Here is a 6,198-nt window from a genome sequence, read left to right as displayed (position 1 = left end):
TTGTTTCACTCAGTGTGGTTCCTTGAGATCCACTGGAGTTGTTGCCTGTCTGAACTTGCTTTTTTTCACTTGACAATGTATCATGGACCTTCCCTGTCGGTCTATATAGATAATTCTTTTTACTTAAAAAAATGCACAGTATTGCAGAGAATGGATATATCCAGTAAGTATTTAATATCTTTTATTATGGATAACTGGTTGTTTCTAATTTTTTCCAATCAAGATGATGCTGCCACATGTATCTGCGTACAGACATACCCACACAGCTGCGTTATTTCGCAGGCACAGGTACCACCAAGTGGGACTCCTGCATCTGTGCCTGGCACTGGTGCTGGAAAATAACCTTCCAGTCAGACTCCCGACTCTGCCACCACAGTCACATTCTCAGAGAAGATACTTCTGAACTTTTTTTTCCTGGTTACAAAAGTAATATCCTTCCAGATCTCCATGTCTGCACAATTATTATTTTCTATGTTGGGAATGACACTGTTCACTCAAACTACTGAGTGCCTACTCTGTGACTGACACTATTTTTAGGCACTGGCGGTATAGTGGTAAATAAGATAGTGTTATAAATTTTTCTCACAAAAACCTTTTTTTCTTTTTAAGATTTTTAAAAAATTTATTTGACAGAGAGAAAGAGAGAGAGAGCACAAACAGGGGGAGCAGCAGAGGGAGAAGCAGGCTCCCCGCTGAGCAGGGAGCCCCATGCGGGGCTTGATCCCAGGGATAACCTGAGCCAAAGGCAGACGCTCAACCAACTGAGCCACCCAGGCACACCACAAAAACCTTTTTTTTCACTTTCTCATTTGGTTTTAACATATATACATCAAAAGATTCATGGAGGGATGCCTGGGTGGCTCAGTCAGTTCAGCATCTGACTCTTGATTTTGGCTTAAGTCATCCTCTAAGGGTCATGGGATCGAGCCCCATGTTGGCCTCCATGCTCAGTGGGGAGTCTGCTTGGGATTCTCTCTCTCCCTCTCTCCCTCTGTCTCTAAAATAAATATTTAAAAAAGAAAGATTCATGTAGTATATAACATACAAAGAAAGCAAAACATGGAAGATTGCCTCACCAGTGACCTGCTGACTCCTCCCCCTTTCCCAACTGTTTTGGTGCTTACTTCCAGTCTCCCTCTATGCTTTTATATATGTTTTTCTCCACAAATTTAAAAGCAATATGAGCTCATCAAAGAAAACTGAAAAATAATTAGATAATAAAACAAATTCACTTATTTTTTTTTTAAGATTTATTTATTTTTTTTAGAGAGAGAGGGAGAGTGCGTGAGCAAGGGGCAGGGCAGAGGGAGAATCTTCAAGCAGATCCCGGAGCCTGACTCTGGACTCGATCCCACCATCCATGAGATCATGACCTGAGCTGAAACCAAGAGTCAGATGCTCAACTGACTGAACCACCAAGGGGTCCCAAAACAAATTCACTTATAGCCACAATATCAGAGCAAGGTATCCAGGCATATCCATTTTTTACATGACTGAGGGCCATACACATGGCTTTGTACCTCACTTTTTCATTTGTCATGAATAATGTCCTATGTCAAAGTTTGGAAGCACTAGTATTTTTCTTTTTATGATTTTTTATTATATTATGTTAGTCACCATACAGTACATCCCCGGTTTCCGATGTAAGGCTCGATGATTCATTAGTTGTGTATAACACCCAGTTGGAAGCACTAGTATTTTTATCACTATGAGTGAACATCACCAACTCGGTTAATAAAGAAAGGCAGTCTAGTCTTTGGTAGGAGAATAAAATGTTTCACCTTAGAAGCAGGAAAGAACATCAGGCCCCTGTAAATATTTCAATTAGAAGAGTCCCTTCAGTATGAAATAGGACATTAAGCAATAAAGCAGAGAATATATAATTGAATGCTTCTAAGACTAACCATTACTTGCTATATTACTGGAGTGTTAGCAAGAAAGCATGTTTTCCATTTAACTGTTTAAAAATGTATCTAAAAAGTACAGCTGTATAAAATGCTGACTGAGACAGACCAATGTGCAGTTTATTACCGGCATAGAAACACATCTGTAGAACCTCGACCTTGTACTTAGCCTTTTCTCTCACTCACAAACTGATGAACGAGTACTGAATATGTACTTCTCAAAGTGGTTTAACAATTCTACCTGTAGGGGCGCCTGGGTGGCACAGCGGTTAAGCGTCTGCCTTCGGCTCAGGGCGTGATCCCGGCGTTATGGGATCGAGCCCCACATCAGGCTCCTCCGCTATGAGCCTGCTTCTTCCTCTCCCACTCCCCCTGCTTGTGTTCCCTCTCTCCCTGGCTGTCTCTATCTCTGTCGAATAAATAAATAAAATATTAAAAAAAAAAACCCCAACAATTCTACCTGTAAAATAGCTCTCCAATTTTACATAAAATTAAACAAAGATATTTATAAAATGTTATTCCGCTAGCTCTTTACCATGTGTCATCACCCAAGACATCTAGGGTGTTTCAAAACAAGACATTTTTGTTTTTTAAAGATCTTATTCATTTGACAGAGAGACAGCGAGAGAGGGAACACAAGCAGGGGGAGTGGGTGAGGGAGAAGCAGGCTTCCTGCTGAGCGGGGAGCCTGATGCTGGGCTTGATCCCAGAACCCCAGGATCATGACCTGAGCAGAAGGCAGACGCTTAATGACTGAGCCACCCAGGCATCCCTGTTTCTTTTCCTTTTCTTTTCTTTTTTTTAAGATTTTATTTATTTATTTGAGAGAGAGCGAGAGAGCACAAGCAGGGGGAGGGGCAGAGGCAGAGGGAGAAGCAGCCTCTCTGCTGAGCAGGGAGCCCAATGTGGGGTTCAATCCCAGGAACCTGAGACCATGACCTGAGCCGAAGGCAGACACCTCGTCGACTGAGCCACCATGCGCCCCAAGAAACTTGATTTCATCCACTACAAACACATATGGACCTTTTGGTTTTTGGCTCCAAGGAGGCCAAGGTCCACTCCCTTCGGTCGTCCTGAATCTGAGTTCATCCAAGCTAGCCACCTCCACCACAACCCCGAAGTTCGACCCCAGTGGGGTCAAGCTCATGTACCTGAGGTGCACTGGTGGGGAAGCTGGTGCCACAGCTGCCCTGGCTCCTGAGACCAGCCCCCTGGGTCTGTCTCCCAAAAAGCACTGGTGATGACATCATCAAGGCAACTGGTGATTGGAAGGGTCTAAGGATGACTGTGAGATTGACCATTTAGAACAGACAGGCCCAGACTGAAGGAGTACCTTCTGCCTCCGCCCTGATTATCAAAGCCCTCAAGGAACTGCCAAGAGACAGAAAGAAGCAGGAAAATATTAAGCACAGTGGAAATATCACTTTTGATGAGATTGTCAGCAATGCCAGACAGATGTGGCACCAATCTTTAGCCAGAGAACTGTCTGGAACCATTAAAGAGATCCTGGGGACTGCCCAGTCTGTGGGCTGCGATGTTGATGGCCGCCACCCTCCTGACATCACAGAGGACACCAGTGGTGGTGCAACGGAATGCCTGGCTAGTTAAGAACTACAAAGAAAAACATTTCAATAAAGGATTATTTAACAACCAAAACCAAACCAAAACAAAGCCCCCCAAATCCCCACATATACGGGATGAAGTATAATTTGGAGTGTTTTCTAAAAATGAGCAGATCGCATAGGACCTTTCCTTTCATACATTCTTTTGTAACTTTTTCAGCAAAGAGTTCATACATGTGATACAGCTCAAAAGACAGATTAACAACATCATCCAAAAGACAGTCTTTTTTTTTTTTTAATAAACTCCATCACAGGACATTAGGGTTTGAATTTAATAACCAAAGGAAAAAAAAGTATAAAAAACACATTTTTTACTATTTGTAACAAACATCTTTACTTCAAAGTGTCTAGAAAGACTAGATGTTAAAATATGGACCTACGATGTTCACTCTGTGCATAGCTGTTTGGAATAACATGCACATGGGGAGGAATGGTTATAATCTGGAAGTGTCTCCAAAATATGACATTTTGGCAAAATCTTTCCTTACTTTTTTGTCTTCCCAGCCTAACTGAAAGACAAAATACGGTATGTTGTACTCCACAGGTAGATTAAGAATTTCACTTCTAAAAGTATTGTTTTAAAGTCTTTCTTGTGAATTTAACCAAGAAAGTACACAAAATATTTATCAACCCTCCATCTGTCATATGAAATCAGAGTCTCCTCCATCTACTCGGTGAAAAGTATAAATTATTTTTCAGAGTGGTTCAGTGTTTCTATTAGAAAGACAATCTAAGAAGAGCGAAATATTAACCCTTTCTATATCTACTGTTAAATATGATGAGCACATCTAAACATCTAGGAAAGCTACATACGTTAATTAAGGACTGAAGTTTAATCACTATATACACTACGTACACAAGTGCTGTTGACAACGCACATCTGGAAAATGGCTCCCACACGTTCTGGGGAAACCCTTCCCCACCTCTCATTGTCTCTCTCCTTCCCTCCAACTCTGGACACAAATGTGGACGTGAATTCAAAACGTGATGTAGAGACTGCATTTCCAAAAGTCACTTCCAGATGATGTGTCTCTTGAGTGAATTTTAACAAAAAGATGATCACAAAACAAGTCATTTCTCTAACTGTACTTCTAGCATACGTTGACAGCTTCTCTGCATCTAGAAAGGCCACGTGTTGTCAACAAGGACTTCAACTTTAAAAGGCTGAGGGAAAGCCTTACAGCAGCTTATCCACACTACATGCACAGGCTTGTAGTTGGTAAATCTTCCAAAAGGTGGTCATTACTTCTGAGCAGCCCAACGAGGCACCTCAGAAGCTGGCATGATGTCCTGGGACCTCGCTCTGCCTGCCTGGGCCCCGGCAGATTCAGAACTGGGAGCTTCCCTTACCATCTCAGTGTGGAGGTCCCGGGTGCCCATATTCCCCCAGCAGCCAGAAGGGTAGGGGCAGCTGCCACCCACCTGCCCCCAAGTCAGTCCTGGGAGGCAGGGTGGGCTGTGGCTCTGCGTTCCCTCCGGTCCCAGCACTCACCCATCCTCTGGAGCACGTGCTCAGCGTAGAGGCTGGGTTTGAACACACAGGTTCACAACATGTACTTTGAAAGCTCTAGGTGGGGTCATACTATATATGCAGAGTAATGTCGTCAAGATCTTTCCCATGGAGATACTTCAATTTTTATGTATATAGCTACACAAAACCTTCTTTAAATGGCTTCATTGTAGTCTCTGGAAAAGAGTAACATAAATTTAGCTGATTCCCCTATAAATGAACATGTGTTACTTTTCCAAAAGCCTCTCAAACACCCAGCTTTCTGTGCATATCTCTATATAAGTTCCTAAGAGTACAATGACCAGTACCAAGATTATGCACAGTGAAACTTGGACATATATTGCCAAATTACTTTTATAGTTAAGCCATTTTACATTCCTACGAAAATGCGTCTTTGCCCATATCCTCAGCAACACTGGCTATTGCCTATCTAAGGCAAAAATGATCTTATTGGGGTTTTCACTTGTATTTCCTTAATTAATGAAGCCAAACATCTTTTTATACGTGATTATTGATCCATATTTCTTTTGTGAATTTCTTCTTGTTCTACCTCCATCTTTTCCTATTAGTGCTGGTTTTCCTCTTAAATTTCCATGTACTCAAATCTGTGTTTCTTCATGACCACCAGTATTGTGCCCACTTAGAAATACCTGTCCTAGCCCACCATAGAATTTGTTACCCATGCTTTTTCTGCGGTATTTTTCGTTTTCTAACGTTTAATTAAGTTCATGAGCCAACTGGAATTTGTTCTGATGTAAGATGTGAAGGATAGAGCAATTTCATTTTTTCCTAAATGGCTGGCACGTTGGTCCAGCATCACATCTCAAACAACCTATTTTTCCCTCACTGATCTATAGAATAACCCAGGGCACCTGGGTGGCTCAGTTGGTTAGGCAACTGCCTTTGGCTCAGGTCATGATCCTGGAGTCCTGGGATCGAGCCCTGTATTGGGCTCCCTGCTCAGCAGGGATTCTGCTGCTCCCTCTGACCCTCCCCCGTCTCATGCGCTCTCTCAAATAAATAAAATCCTTAAAAAAAAAAGCCTACCCATTTTTCTTTTTTAAAAGTAACATGTGAATACCGGGGATGTACTGTATGGTGACTAACATAATAAACAATCATTATAAAAAATAAATAAAAGTAACATGTGCACACAATGTAA

At 42.0% G+C, this 6,198-nt stretch overlaps 1 pseudogene; it reads left to right on the top strand.

The window, feature by feature from the left end:
- The first annotated feature begins 236 nt into the window (after positions 1–236).
- LOC123791746 (large ribosomal subunit protein uL11 pseudogene) lies at positions 237–3,512 on the top strand (annotated as a pseudogene).
- Positions 3,513–6,198: the final 2,686 nt, after the last annotated feature.

The sequence above is a fragment of the Ursus americanus genome, chromosome 10 (assembly GCF_024610735.1).
Source record: "Ursus americanus isolate L20-20 chromosome 10, mUrsAme1.1.p, whole genome shotgun sequence".
Lineage (NCBI taxonomy): Eukaryota > Metazoa > Chordata > Mammalia > Carnivora > Ursidae > Ursus > Ursus americanus.
This window is presented reverse-complemented; position numbering and strand designations above follow the sequence as displayed.